Below are 15900 nucleotides of genomic sequence, written 5' to 3' on the forward strand. Positions count from 1 at the left end.
ATTGGAACTACTGGGGATCTATAATAAACCCCAGGAAGAGGAGCTGCTGCCTTGACAGGAACTAAAGGGGACCCATAATAAACCCCAGGAAGAGTAGCTGCTGCCCTTATTGGAACTAATGGGGATCTATAATAAACCCCAGGAAGAGTAGCTGCTGCCAAGCCAGGAACTAAAGGGGATCCATAATAAACCCCAGGAAGAGTAGCTGCTGCCCTGATAAGAACTAATGGGGATCCATAATACATACAAATACACCTATATCAGAGGAACGTGTTCAATTCAGTATGTTTGCTTTCCTTCCTAGATAATACAGGTATATTAATCAGACCAGTGCATTATAATTGCCTTTCACTGTCATTGAGTTCATATGTGGGCATCTTTTACAGATCATGACACTGATTTGACCTTTGAACTCTGACACCAAGGCAAGGCTTTCCTAATCCGAGGAGTCCATTGTGGCAAATGACAATCGAACGCAAAAAGCTGTGGCTGCAATAATCCCTAATGAAAACCCATTGATAACCTCCTCGTTCACCTTTGACCCTTCACTCTTTCTTGTTGGATTTTACAGCTGCACAGTTGAGTCACCAAGGGCTACGCCGCAGCCTGGAGCTCATGACTGAACAAATAAACAAAGCAAGCCTCTCCTTCTTATTTACATTCAACAGCCAAGCATACTGCATCTGAGATTCACAGTGTGGTCGGCCCGGACACAGGAGGTTTCTCTTTAACCGATGCTTGTGTAAATCAGGCTCGCAGACACATCCCACACACAAACTACATGAGAGAGGTCAGGAGGTCAGCTAGAGAGTTTTAATATCTAATTCTATGTGTCGAGAGGTCAATGCCTCGTGGGACAATTTCTCAATCATGTTGTTTTAGTAGTGTTTATATAGTAGTGTTTCTGTAATAGTGTTTCTGTAATAGTGTTTATGTAGTAGTGTATATGGGGTAGTGTTTATGTAGTAGTGTTTATATAGTAGTGTTTATGGAGTAGTGTTTATGTAGTAGTGTTTATGTAGTAGTGTTTATGGAGTAGTGTTTATGTAGTAGTGTTTATGTAGTAGTGTTTATGTAGTAGTGTTTATGTAGTAGTGTTTATGTAGTAGTGTATATGTAGTAGTGTTTATGGAGTAGTGTTTATGTAGTAGTGTTTATGTAGTAGTGTTTATGTAGTAGTGTATATGGAGTAGTGTTTATGTAATAGTGTTTATGTAGTAGTGTTTATGTAGTAGTGTTTATGTAGTAGTGTTTATGTAGTAGTGTTTATGTAGTAGTGTTTATGGGGTAGTGTTTATGTAGGGTAGTGTTTATGTAGTAGTGTTTATGGGGTAGTGTTTATGGAGTAGTGTTTATGTAGCAGTGTTTATGTAGTAGTGTATATGTAGTAGTGTTTATGGGGTAGTGTTTATGGGGTAGTGTTTATGTAGTAGTGTTTATGTAGTAGTGTATATGTAGTAGTGTTTATGGGGTAGTGTTTATGGGGTAGTGTTTATGTAATAGTGTTTATGTAGTAGTGTTTATGTATATGTAGTAGTGTTTATGTAGTAGTGTAGTAGTGTATATGTAGTAGTGTTTATGGGGTAGTGTTTATGGGGTAGTGTTTATGTAGTAGTGTTTATGTAGTAGTGTTTATGTAGTAGTGTTTATGGGGTAGTGTTTATGGGGTAGTGTTTATGTTTAGTAGTGTTTATGTAGTAGTGTAGTAGTGTTTAGTAGTGTTTATGGGGTAGTGTTTATGGGGTAGTGTTTATGTAGTAATAGTGTTTATGTAATAGTGTTTATGTAGTAGTGTTTATGTAGTAGTGTTTATGTAGTAGTGTTTAGTGTAGTAGTGTTTAGTGTTTATGTAATAGTGTTTCTGTAATAGTGTTTATGTAGTAGTGTTTAGTGTTTAGTAGTGTTTATGTAGTAGTGTTTATGGAGTAGTGTAGTATGTAGTAGTGTTTATGGAGTAGTGTTTATGTAGTAGTGTTTCTGTAGTAGTGTTTATGTAGTAGTGGTAGTGTTTATGTTTATGTAGTAGTGTTTATGTAGTAGTGTTTATGTAGTAGTGTTTATGTAGTAGTGTTTATGGAGTAGTGTTTATGTAGTAGTGTTTATGGAGTAGTGTTTATGTAGTAGTGTTTATGTAGTAGTGTTTATATAATAGTGTTTCTGTAATAGTGTTTCTGTAATAGTGTTTATGTAGTAGTGTATATGGGGTAGTGTTTATGTAGTAGTGTTTATATAGTAGTGTTTATGGAGTAGTGTTTATGTAGTAGTGTTTATATCGTAGTGTTTCTGTAGTAGTGTATATGGGGTAGTGTTTATGTAGTAGTGTTTATGTAGTAGTGTATATGGAGTAGTGTTTATGTAGTAGTGTTTATGGAGTAGTGTTTATGTAGTAGTGTTTATGTAGTAGTGTTTATGGAGTAGTGTTTATGTAGTAGTGTTTATGTAGTAGTGTTTATGTAATAGTGTTTATGTAGTAGTGTTTATGTAATAGTGTTTATGTAATAGTGTTTATGGAGTAGTGTTTATGGAGTAGTGTTTATGTAATAGTGTTTATGTAGTAGTGTTTATGGAGTAGTGTTTATGTAGTAGTGTTTATGGAGTAGTGTTTATGGAGTAGTGTTTATGTAGTAGTGTTTATGGAGTAGTGTTTATGTAGTAGTGTTTATGGAGTAGTGTTTATGTAGTAGTGTTTATGTAATAGTGTTTATGGGATAGTGTTTATGTAATAGTGTTTATGTAGTAGTGTTTATGGAGTAGTGTTTATGTAGTAGTGTTTATGTAGTAGTGTTTATGTAATAGTGTTTATGAGTAGTGTTTATATAATAGTGTTTATGTAGTAGTGTTTGTTTATAGTAGTGTTTATGTAGTAGTGTGTAGTAGTGTTTATGTAGTAGTGTATGGGGTAGTGTTTATGTAGTAGTGTTAGTAGTGTTTATGTAGTAGTGTTTATGTAGTAGTGTTTATGTAGTAGTGTTTATGTAATAGTGTTTATGGAGTAGTGTTTATGTTTATGTAGTGTTTATGTAGTAGTGTTTATGTAGTAGTGTTTATGTAATAGTGTTTATGGGGTAGTGTTTATGTAATAGTGTTTCTGTAATAGTGTTTATGGAGGAGTGTTTCTGTAATAGTGTTTATGTAGTAGTGTTTATGTAATAGTGTTTATGTAATAGTGTTTATGGAGTAGTGTTTCTGTAATAGTGTTTATGGGGTAGTGTTTATGTAATAGTGTTTCTGTAATAGTGTTTATGGAGTAGTGTTTATGGGGTAGTGTTTATGTAGTAGTGTTTATGTACTAGTGTTTATGGAGTGTTTAGTGTATATGGAGTAGTGTTTATGGAGTAGTGTTTATGTAGTAGTGTATATGTAGTAGTGTTTATGTAGTAGTGTTTATGGAGTAGTGTTTATGTAGTAGTGTTTATGTAATAGTGTTTATGGAGTAGTGTTTATGTAGTAGTGTTTATGGAGTAGTGTTTATGTAGTAGTGTTTATGTAATAGTGTTTATGGAGTAGTGTTTATGTAGTAGTGTTTATGGAGTAGTGTTTATGTAGTAGTGTTTATGTAATAGTGTTTATGGAGTAGTGTTTATGTAGTAGTGTTTATGGAGTAGTGTTTATGTAGTAGTGTATATGTAGTAGTGTTTATGTAGTAGTGTTTATGTAGTAGTGTTTATGTAGTAGTGTATATGTAGTAGTGTATATGTAGTAGTGTTTATGTAGTAGTGTTTATGGAGTAGTGTTTATGTAGTAGTGTTTATGTAGGAGTGTATATGGAGTAGTGTTTATGGAGTAGTGTTTATGTAGTAGTGTATTTGTAGTAGTGTATATGTAGTAGTGTTTATGGGGTAGTGTTTATGTAGAACAGGGCTCCGGGCAGCCGAGCGGAAATGGAGGAAAACTCGCCTCCCTGCGGACCTGGCATCCTTTCACTCCCTCCTCTCTACATTTTCCTCCTCTGTCTCTGCTGCTAAAGCCACTTTCTACCACTCTAAATTCCAAGCATCTGCCTCTAACCCTAGGAAGCTCTTTGCCACCTTCTCCTCCCTCCTGAATCCTCCCCCCTCCCTCCTCCCTCTCTGCAGATGACTTCGTCAACCATTTTGAAAAGAAGGTCGATGACATCCGATCCTCGTTTGCTAAGTCAAACGACACTGCTGGTTCTGCCCACACTGCCCTACCCTATGCTCTGACCTCTTTCTCCCCTCTCTCTCCAGATGAAATCTCGCGTCTTGTGACGGCCGGCCGCCCAACAACCTGCCCGCTTGACCCTATCCCCTCCTCTCTTCTCCAGACCATTTCCGGAGACCTTCTCCCTTACCTCACCTCGCTCATCAACTCATCCCTGACCGCTGGCTACGTCCCTCCCGTCTTCAAGAGAGCGAGAGTTGCACCCCTTCTGAAAAAACCTACACTCGATCCCTCCGATGTCAACAACTACAGACCAGTATCCCTTCTCTCTTTTCTCTCCAAAACTCTTGAGCGTGCCGTCCTTGGCCAGCTCTACCGCTATCTCTCTCAGAATGACCTTCTTGATCCAAATCAGTCAGGTTTCAAGACTAGTCATTCAACTGAGACTGCTCTTCTCTGTATCACGGAGGCGCTCCGCACTGCTAAAGCTAACTCTCTCTCCTCTGCTCTCATCCTTCTAGACCTATCGGCTGCCTTCGATACTGTGAACCATCAGATCCTCCTCTCCACCCTCTCCGAGTTGGGCATCTCCGGCGCGGCCCACGCTTGGATTGCGTCCTACCTGACAGGTCGCTCCTACCAGGTGGCGTGGCGAGAATCTGTCTCCTCACCACGCGCTCTCACCACTGGTGTCCCCCAGGGCTCTGTTCTAGGCCCTCTCTTATTCTCGCTATACACCAAGTCACTTGGCTCTGTCATAACCTCACATGGTCTCTCCTATCATTGCTATGCAGACGACACACAATTAATCTTCTCCTTTCCCCCTTCTGATGACCAGGTGGCGAATCGCATCTCTGCATGTCTGGCAGACATATCAGTGTGGATGACGGATCACCACCTCAAGCTGAACCTCAGCAAGACGGAGCTCCTCTTCCTCCCGGGGAAGGACTGCCCGTTCCATGATCTCGCCATCACGGTTGACAACTCCATTGTGTCCTCCTCCCAGAGCGCTAAGAACCTTGGCGTGATCCTGGACAACACCCTGACGTTCTCAACTAACATCAAGGCGGTGTCCCGTTCCTGTAGGTTCATGCTCTACAACATCCGCAGAGTACGACCCTGCCTCACACAGGAAGCGGCGCAGGTCCTAATCCAGGCACTTGTCATCTCCCGTCTTGATTACTGCAACTCGCTGTTGGCTGGGCTCCCTGCCTGTGCCATTAAACCCCTACAACTCATCCAGAACGCCGCAGCCCGTCTGGTGTTCAACCTTCCCAAGTTCTCTCACGTCACCCCGCTCCTCCGCTCTCTCCACTGGCTTCCAGTTGAAGCTCGCATCCGCTACAAGACCATGGTGCTCGCCTACGGAGCTGTGAGGGGAACGGCACCTCAGTACCTCCAGGCTCTGATCAGGCCCTACACCCAAACAAGGACACTGCGTTCATCCACCTCTGGCCTGCTCGCCTCCCTACCACTGAGGAAGTACAGTTCCCGCTCAGCCCAGTCAAAACTGTTCGCTGCTCTGGCCCCCAATGGTGGAACAAACTCCCTCACGACGCCAGGACAGCGGAGTCAATCACCACCTTCCGGAGACACCTGAAACCCCACCTCTTCAAGGAATACCTAGGATAGGGTAAGTAAGGGTAAGTAATCCTTCTCACCCCCCCCTTCTCACCCCCAACAAGATTTAGATGCAAGTGGCTGTTCCACTGGTTGTCATAAGGTGTATGCACCAATTTGTAAGTCGCTCTGGATAAGAGCGTCTGCTAAATGACTTAAATGTAATGTAAATGTAAATGTAGTAGTGTTTATGTACTAGTGTTTATGGAGGAGTGTATATGGAGTAGTGTTTATGGAGTAGTGTTTATGTAGTAGTGTATATGTAGTAGTGTTTATGTAGTAGTGTTTATGGAGTAGTGTTTATGTAGTAGTGTTTATGTAGTAGTGTTTATGGAGTAGTGTTTATGTAGTAGTGTTTATGGAGTAGTGTTTATGTAGTAGTGTATATGTAGTAGTGTTTATGTAGTAGTGTTTATGGAGTAGTGTTTATGTAGTAGTGTTTATGTAGTAGTGTTTATGGAGTAGTGTTTATGTAGTAGTGTTTATGGAGTAGTGTTTATGGAGTAGTGTTTATGTAGTAGTGTTTATGGAGTAGTGTTTATGGAGTAGTGTTTATGTAGTAGTGTTTATGGAGTAGTGTTTATGGAGTAGTGTTTATGTAGTAGTGTTTATGGAGTAGTGTTTATGGAGTAGTGTTTATGTAGTAGTGTTTATGGAGTAGTGTTTATGGAGTAGTGTTTATGTAGTAGTGTTTATGGAGTAGTGTTTATGGAGTAGTGTTTATGTAGTAGTGTTTATGGAGTAGTGTTTATGTAATAGTGTTTATGTAGTAGTGTTTATGTAGTAGTGTTTATGTAGTAGTGTATATGTAGTAGTGTTTATGTAGTAGTGTTTATGTAGTAGTGTATATGTAGTAGTGTATATGTAGTAGTGTTTATGGAGTAGTGTTTATGGAGTAGTGTTTATGTAGTAGTGTTTATGTAATAGTGTTTATGTAGTAGTGTTTATGTAGTAGTGTTTATGTAGTAGTGTTTATGTAATAGTGTTTATGTAGTAGTGTTTATGGAGTAGTGTTTATGTAGTAGTGTTTATGTAGTAGTGTTTATGTAATAGTGTTTATGTAGTAGTGTTTATGTAATAGTGTTTATGTAGTAGTGTTTATGTAGTAGTGTTTATGTAATAGTGTTTATGGAGTAGTGTTTATGGAGTAGTGTTTATGTAGTAGTGTTTATGTAGTAGTGTTTATGTAGTAGTGTTTATGGAGTAGTGTTTATGGAGGAGTGTTTATGTAAGTGTTTATGTACTAGTGATTATGGAGTAGTGTTTATGGAGTAGTGTTTATGTAGTAGTGTTTATGTAGTAGTGTTTATGTAGTAGTGTTTATGTAATAGTGTTTATGGAGTAGTGTTTATGTAGTAGTGTTTATGTAGTAGTGTTTATGTAGTAGTGTTTATGGAGTAGTGTTTATGGAGTAGTGTTTATGTAGTAGTGTTTATGGAGTAGTGTTTATGTAGTAGTGTTTATGTAGTAGTGTTTATGTAATAGTGTTTATGTAATAGTGTTTATGGAGTAGTGTATATGTAGTAGTGTTTATGTAGTAGTGTTTATGTAGTAGTGTTTATGTAGTAGTGTATATGGGGTAGTGTTTATGTAGTAGTGTTTATGTAATAGTGTTTATGTAGTAGTGTTTATGTAATAGTGTTTATGTAGTAGTGTTTATGGAGTAGTGTTTATGGAGTAGTGTTTATGGAGTAGTGTTTATGTACTAGTGTTTATGGAGTAGTGTTTATGGAGTAGTGTTTATGGAGTAGTGTTTATGGAGTAGTGTTTATGGAGTAGTGTTTATGGAGTAGTGTTTATGTAGTAGTGTTTATGGAGTAGTGTTTATGTAGTAGTGTTTATGTACTAGTGTTTACAGAATAGTGTTTATGGAGTAGTGTTTATGTAGTAGTGTTTATGTACTAGTGTTTATTGAATAGTGTTTATGGCTCTCCGTTAAAGTGTCCGTGGGAAGTAACCGGGGCTCCCGGGACTGTGGAGTGGCCGGTTGGGCGTCGCTGTTAGCCTCCGAGTTGCTGAGGGGAGGTGGGGTCACCACCATGGCAGGCTGCCCCCAAGACGACCCAATGAATTGCTCCAGCAGCGTGTCCAACACCCTGTCATGGCGCCCAGCCAACGTTTGGACCTTCCATCAGCCCACGAAGCAATTCCTCGTGCCGACGAAGAGTAGCTGCTGCCTTGATAGGAACTAATGGGGACCCATAATAAACCCCAGAAAGAGTAGCTGCTGCCTTGACAGGAACTAATGGGGATCCATAATAAACCCCAGGAAGAGTAGCTGCTGCCCTGATAAGAACTAATTGGGATCCATAATAAACCCCAGGAAGAGTAGCTGCTGCTAGGCTATCAATACTCTTACACAAATGCTTGTGTAGCTTTGGTTAAAGCATATTTAGAAAATCTGAGATGACAGTGTCGTTAACAAAAGGCTAAGCTTGTGTTTCAATATATTTATTTCATTTCATTTGCGATTTTCATGAATAGGAAACGTTGCGTTATGGTAATGAGCTTGAGGCTCCCGGATACCGGATTGCTCGACGCTAGAGGTTAATGCAACAGCTGTGTCAGATTTTTTAAAAACTTTATGGAAAAAGCATAATCTAAGAACAGCGCTCAGTACTATTCAGCCAGAGAAAACTCTGCCATTTTGGAGTCAACATTAGTTAGAAAAAATACTATTAATAATCAATTACCTTTGATGATCTTCATCAGAAGGCACTCCCAGGAATCCCAGTTAGACAATAAATGACTGATTTGTTCCATAAAGCTCATCATTTAGCCACTTGTTGTTAGCGTGTTCAGCCCAGTAATCCATCTTCATGAGCACTTCCTCCAGACAACAACTCAAAAAGTTCCATTACAGGTCGTAGAAACAAGTCAAGCGATGTATGCAATCAATCTTTAGGATGTTTTTAACTTTAATCATTATTAAGGTTCCAACCGGAGAATTGCATTGTTTGAAGAAAAGCATTGGAACGAGAGCGTACTCTGTCGGGAGCGCGCTTCATGAGACCGAGGCTCTCTGCCAGACCACTCACTCAGAGTTCTTATGAGCCCCTCCTTTAATTAAAGCAGAATCCTAAAACCAGTATCTGAAGACTGTGACATCTAGTGGAAGCCCTAGGAAGTGCAAGCACATCCATATCTAACAAGGATTTCAATAGGCACTGTTTTGAAAATCGATTTCTCACTTCCTGTTTGGATTTCTTCTCAGGTTTTTGTCTGCCATATGAGTTCTTTTATATTCACAGACATCATTCAAACAGTTTTAGAAACTTCTGAGTGTTTTCTATCCAATACCAATAATAATATGCATATATTAGCATCTGGGACAGAGTAGGAGAAAGTTCAGTTTGGGCACACTATTCATCCAAAAGTGAAAATGCTGCCCCCTATCCCAAAAAAAGTTAAAGGACCAGTGCAGTCAACAGCATGATTTACCTGTGTTTTATATACTGTGAACTGTCAAAATAATGGAAACACTTGAGTAAATGAGGATACAGAGTATATTGTAAGTCGCTCTGGATAAGAACGTCTGCTAAATGACTTAAATGTAAATGTAAATGTATTGAAAGCAGTTGCTTCCACACAGGTGTGGTTCCTGAGTTAATTAAGCAACTAACTTCATGCGTATTTATTTATTTATTTAATCTTTATTTAACTAAGCAAGTCAGTTAAGTGTAGTTGAAAATTAATAAATTCCTTATCAAATTCTCGAAGGGAGGTTGAACTAAGTAATGAGGCCCTAGCCCTTATTCAGACAGAGTCTATACCCCAGCCTCTGTAGACCTATCCCAAGGCAGCTAGTGTGACAGCACCATGTTCAATTTGTTTTGGGAAACCAAGCACAGAATCACATCGACACAACAGTGAAACAGTCTCCTGAAGGACAGGCCTGAGAACCAGTCAACCGACAGGACCTCCCCAACAGGAGCCTTGCCACCCATAATGGGAAATCAATGTTGTTTTGGTTGCCTGAATAGGTAGGCTTAGGGAATAGTTACAGCAATCGAGTAGGGAGAGCAGGCAAGAGTGAACGAGAGAGAGAGAGAAATAAAGAAAGAGCGAGAGAGAGAGAGAAGGAGAGGGGGAAGGAGAAAGAGAAGGAGGACAAGGAGAAGGAGAGAATATTCTCCTCTTTGCTTATTCACTGTCTCATGGCTGCTCCCTACTTGATATGAAACCATTATCCGGGTAAATCCGGCCTGTTCTGCTCCTGCTGTGCTCCAGGAGAAAACTGGCAGTCTGCCGCAGCGCCATCGACGCGTGGAGGGTCTTAATGAGATTCCTAAGGCGCATTTCGAATCACTGGGATTTGGTGGAAAAAAAGCCAACGTTGTGTTCGCTCGCCTGGCCACACCTAGAGGAGCAACAGATGATTACACACTTAGAAAGCCCTTCGCTTAGTCCAGGACACTTCATCTTTTGGCTCCCACTGGAGACCCAAGCAGATGTGGCAGGCCCGGGGGTAATCCCCACTTCAGATGGGCTTGTCTGGGGTAATGTGATTGCCCGGTCTGGTTCATCCTCCATAGTGATGAAGGCCACAGGCTACCCGTGACCCATGTGATGTTTATGATCCTTCAACCAATAGTGGTGGTCAGAGCTGGCTGCTTTTACCCTGTTTGGTACATAAGTATAAGGCATAATTACACCGAGAGCAGTCATGACAATATAAAACTAGCTACAGATGTAGCCACAGTAGTCATAGCAGTGACATGTTGGTACAGAACAATACAACCTCCTGCCAGAAGCCTCTATGTGTTTAAGTCGGGTAATGAAGACCAAACCTCCTCATACCTCTACTCCTCCTCCAGCCCTTATTACTCCCTCCCTCCCTCCCTCCCCCTCCCTCCCTCCCTCCCCCTCCCTCCCTCCCTCCCCTCCCTCCCTCCCTCCCCTCCCTCCTCCTCCCTCCCTCCCTCCCACTCTCCTCCCTCCCAGCCCTCCCTCCCTCAGCCATCCCACTCTCATCCCCTCAGCCATCCATCCATTCCTACCTCCCCCCTCAGCCATCCCACTCTCCCTCCCTCCCCCTCTCCCTCCCTCCCTCCCCTCAGCCATCCCACTCTCCCTACCTCCCCTCAGCCATTCCTACCTCCCCTCAGCCATCCCACTCCCTCCCTCCCTCCCCTCCCTCCCCCTCCCCCTCCCCTCATCCATCCATCCATCCCTCCCTACCTCCCCTCAGCCATCCCATCCAGCCATTCCTCCATCCAATCCCATCCATCCCTCCCTCCTCTCATCCATCCATCCATTACTACCTCCCCTCAGCCATCCCACTCTCCCTCCCTCCCCTCAGCCATTCCACTCTCTCGTCCTCCCATCCAGCCATTCCTCCATCCAATCCCATCCATCCCTCCACCCCTCACATCCATCCTTCCCTTTCCTTGGACGTAGCCGTCCCAGGAAGCTCAGTGTCTTTGTGTGTGTGTGTGTGTGTGTGAAATATAATGTGGGTTTAACATGACTGAACTTGGAAGTGGAATCTGGATGACGGTTAACCAACCCAATTAACTAGGACTCAATGGAGAGCAAATTAAAAAGCCCTGGGGCATTATGCCTCGCCAGAAAATGGCAACCACAACAAAGGCATGAGCTCTTTAGCTCCCGGAATCCTCCGGAGCACCCTGATTAGGCTGGGAGGTTTTAGCCTCTTCTTTCAATGAGAGGAGAGAGAGAAAGGGAAGGAAGAGAGTATCCATTTACTCAGGGCAAAGGGCTGTGGCAGTGTTCTAAAACTGGGGGTGAGAACCATTTGAGCATGTTCGCTGAGGTGTGAACAGCAACCGCTTAAAAAAAACAGCAATGATTGAACAAACAAGAAAAACAAAAACCGCATGCAGAGAGTTTAAAGGGGGACGGTGGATGCCATATGGGCCTAAATATACTGTTGTTGAAAACTATTGCTATATATCCGTATGTTTTATAACTCAACTAAAATTCAATTTTATGTATTGAACATTTCCCAATTGTTTTCTATGAGGATTTGAAGTTAATTTAAATGACTACACATTTTTGTTGTTGACTTGATCCCTATACTCTCTCTGACTGGCCTGTATGGTGGGTCACCTCCTGCCTGCTCACTCCAGAGCCCAGTGGGGACACCTTTATGTGGGTAAAGCCCTCTCCTGGCAGAGAGGGGAAGCTAATTACAGTCGGTTCCCATCTGCCTGGCAGTGTAAGCCACGGGCTTTACCAGGACAAAAGGGGCCTTTAGGGCCTTGGTTTGGTAGCACCCAAGCAAACAAAGAAACCGCCATCAGCATAATTAGGAGAAAAACTGAAATGCACTCTTCTTTTGTATGTTAAGTAAGTTGTTTAGCTGGGGGGGGTTTACTATTTTATTCGGTGGTGGCATTTGATTGCTTCCGCCTTTCTTTAGCACTCAATAAAACACAAAATGCAAAGCTGGGGACTTGTTTTTTTCTGTTCTCCGCGATATAAACGGGAGGTTCCTGTCCTGTTTGTTTCCCATGCCAAATTATAATCAATAAGTCATATCCCCTAGCAACTAGCATTACCTCTGATCCACAGGAGTAGATTGGTCTGAATTTGAATCTGATTTTGAAAGAGACTGACACTTTCTATAAATGGATCTGATTTGAAAGAGACTGACACTATGAATGGATCTGATTGTAAAGAGACTGACACTATGAATGGATCTGATTGTAAAGAGACTGACACTATGAATGGATCTGATTGTAAAGAGACTGACACTATGAATGGATCTGATTTTAAAGAGACTGACACTATGAATGGATCTGATTTTAAAGAGACTGACACTATGAATGGATCTGATTTTAAAGAGACTGACACTATAAATGGATCTGATTTTAAAGAGACTGACACTATAAATGGATCTGATTTTAAAGAGACTGACACTATGAATGGATCTGATTTTAAAGAGACTGACACTATGAATGGATCTGATTGTAAAGAGACTGACACTATGAATGGATCTGATTTTAAAGAGACTGACACTATGAATGGATCTGATTTTAAAGAGACTGACACTATAAATGGATCTGATTTTAAAGAGACTGACACTATAAATGGATCTGATTTTAAAGAGACTGACACTATGAATTGATCTGATTTTAAAGAGACTGACACTATGAATGGATCTGATTGTAAAGAGACTGACACTATGAATGGATCTGATTTGAAAGAGACTGACACTATAAATGGATCTGATTTGAAAGAGACTGACACTATGAATGGATCTGATTGTAAAGAGACTGACACTATGAATGGATCTGATTTTAAAGAGACTGACACTATGAATGGATCTGATTTTAAAGAGACTGACACTATGAATTGATCTGATTTTAAAGAGACTGACACTATGAATGGATCTGATTGTAAAGAGACTGACACTATGAATGGATCTGATTTGAAAGAGACTGACACTATAAATGGATCTGATTTGAAAGAGACTGACACTATGAATGGATCTGATTTTAAAGAGACTGACACTATAAATGGATCTAATTTGAAAGAGACTGACACTATGAATGGATCTGATTTTAAAGAGACTGACATGTCCCCCAGCCCTGCTCATCTCCCCCCTTTTGAGACAACAGGTGTTTAAACAATTAAGCAACTTAGAGGATCAGAGGAGCCAGCCCACCAGCCCTGTGGACCTTACCCAGGAGGCCTGACCTATGCTGAGTGACGGCTCCACGCCTCCCTCTGATCCCGGCCTTGACCTCACACCGGGAGGAGCTCTGATTGCATGCAGGTGTGAATAGCTTGGGATCTGAGGCCTTGGAGAGTTCCTTTGCAGTCTGGGTCCACTTACAGATATGATCTAGCGTTCAGTCAAGACTACGAGATGTTTATGTTTGAGTGCGTAGCTATGAACTGTCACTACCGGCACTCACAGTTAGTCTCAATCCAGCTGGTCCTGTTATAGTTATAGTTACTGTATGTAAAAAAAAAAAAACACCCAGTTGATTTCTTTCTCCTCTGAACTTATAAACATCAGACTTTAAAAAGAAATGCAAACGTACATATTTTTTTTTTACAACAATCACATGAATATCATTAAAATGTAATTGACCGACAGACAAACATAATAGAGTGCTGTGTCAAATGTATCTATTGATTATAAAATATATATATAAAAATATATATATATATATATAATCATTAGTTTAGTGTCCATGTTTCTCCTCATACAACGGAGGTCGGCGGTGACCATAATAAACTACTTTATCTGTGTATAATAATTATGTTTTTTTTTTATTTTAGTAGCTGTATTGTTTTGGCTTTTGCTATCACCACTCTTCCTACTGATGTGTCGGGGGCCATTCTGGATGCTTCCGATGCGAACAGTTCTAATTCCACTGGCCTCCATCAGCTAGCTGTGTTATGTCTGAGGTTTACCCTGGGGCCTGTCTGTTAGCAGCCTGGCTTTGCTCATTTGGTCAGCCACCTGGGTATCCATCAGCACGGGGTTCCCGGGAGTCTGCCAGCAGGTCTCCGGAGTTCCAGGGGGTCTGTTTCCTACAGGTTACGTCCCAGGGGGACAGCCGTGTGCTGGGGCTCTGTCAGCGGCCCTGTTCACCCCTCTCTCACTCACTCATCACCCTTCTCCTCTCTGCCAGCCCCAAACAAGGCTGCAGGCGTTATGAAATGGAAACAAATTAAGCGACAAAGTATGATGGAAATACTGCCAGGTTGACGGTTTTTGTTTTTACCCCTTTTTCTCCCAATTTCAAATACAATCTTGTCTCATCGCTACACCTCCCCAACGGGCTCTGGAGAGGCAAAGGGCGAGTCATTTGTCCTCCGAAACAAGACTCGCCAAACCGTGCACCTAAACACCAGCCCGCATAACCTGCTTTTCTATGTTGTGTAAACGCTTGCTAATTGATAAACAAAACAGACAATGCACTTTGCTGATAATGTTCCGGGGAAACAACTTGTGAACTTTTCATAGCACAGACTTCATCAGGACCGAGAGAGACTTGACTGTCTGTCTCTCTCTCATCCGGACAGACACAATGGTGACTGTCTCTCTCTCATCAGATCAGGACAGTGCGAGTGGTGACGGTCTGTCTCTCTCTCCTCAGGACAGATGGTGGGTGAGAGTCTCCTCTCTGATGGGGAGGTGAGGCTCTCCTCTCTGATGGGGCGGTGAGGCTCTCCTCTCTGATGGGGCGGTGAGGCTCTCCTCTCTGATGGGGAGGTGAGGCTCTCCTCTCTGATGGGGAGATGAGGCTCTCCTCTCTGATGGGGAGGTGAGGCTCTCCTCTCTGATGGGGAGGTGAGGCTCTCCTCTCTGATGGGGAGGTGAGGCTCTCCTCTCTGATGGGGAGGTGAGGCTCTCCTCTCTGAGGCTGAGGCTCTCCTCTCTGATGGGGAGCTCTCCTCTCTGTGAGGCTCTCCCTCTGATGGGGACAAGCTCTCCTCTCTGATGGGGAACGCTCTTCCTCATGGGGATGCGGTGAGATATGAGCAGATTGAAATGCTTTCCTCAGATGCCAGATTGAAATGGGCGGGCGTCTATTGACAACGCCTGAGTGAAACAACATGCTTATCTGCCCAACACGGGAGTAATCAGTGAAAGGTCCTGTTTTCCCCTGGCTGCAAAGTGACTTGTCAAACCACCATTCTTCTCTTGTAGGAGGCCAGGTTCCATTGTGTCATTTGTTTTTATGATTGAAAACCAGCTCAGGGCTTTTAGACTGTCACTTAAGGAGGACTGGGACGTTGCTTCACACAGGTGACCCATATCTGTATGTGCTTGTGGTTGGCAGGTGTTCATCCAGGTACATATAGAAGGTGAAACGTGTTGTGTCCCCCCCCCACACACACACTTGGGCTAATTAGTGACAACAATAAAAGCTCAAAGCAGACAGGACATATGCTTGTTCAAAGTTTGGAATTTTCCTTTGATTCTTGTAGCGCCTCCCTTGGGGTTATCAGCGTCATTTTGTAAAATGCGTATCTCTATGGCAGGGCTCATCATTCACCCAATGTGAGCCTGTGGGGTCTGAGATATTGCTTGGGTTTGCTAGACTCAAATCCATGAGCATTTGTGCCAAATTTCAGCACTCTGAGTCGGCAGGGTAGCCTAGTGGTTAGAGCGTTGGACTAGTAACCGGAAGGTTGTGAGTTAAAAAAAAAAAAAAACAAGCTGACAAGGTA

Source organism: Oncorhynchus keta, chromosome 34, assembly GCF_023373465.1.
Source record: "Oncorhynchus keta strain PuntledgeMale-10-30-2019 chromosome 34, Oket_V2, whole genome shotgun sequence".
NCBI lineage: Eukaryota > Metazoa > Chordata > Actinopteri > Salmoniformes > Salmonidae > Oncorhynchus > Oncorhynchus keta.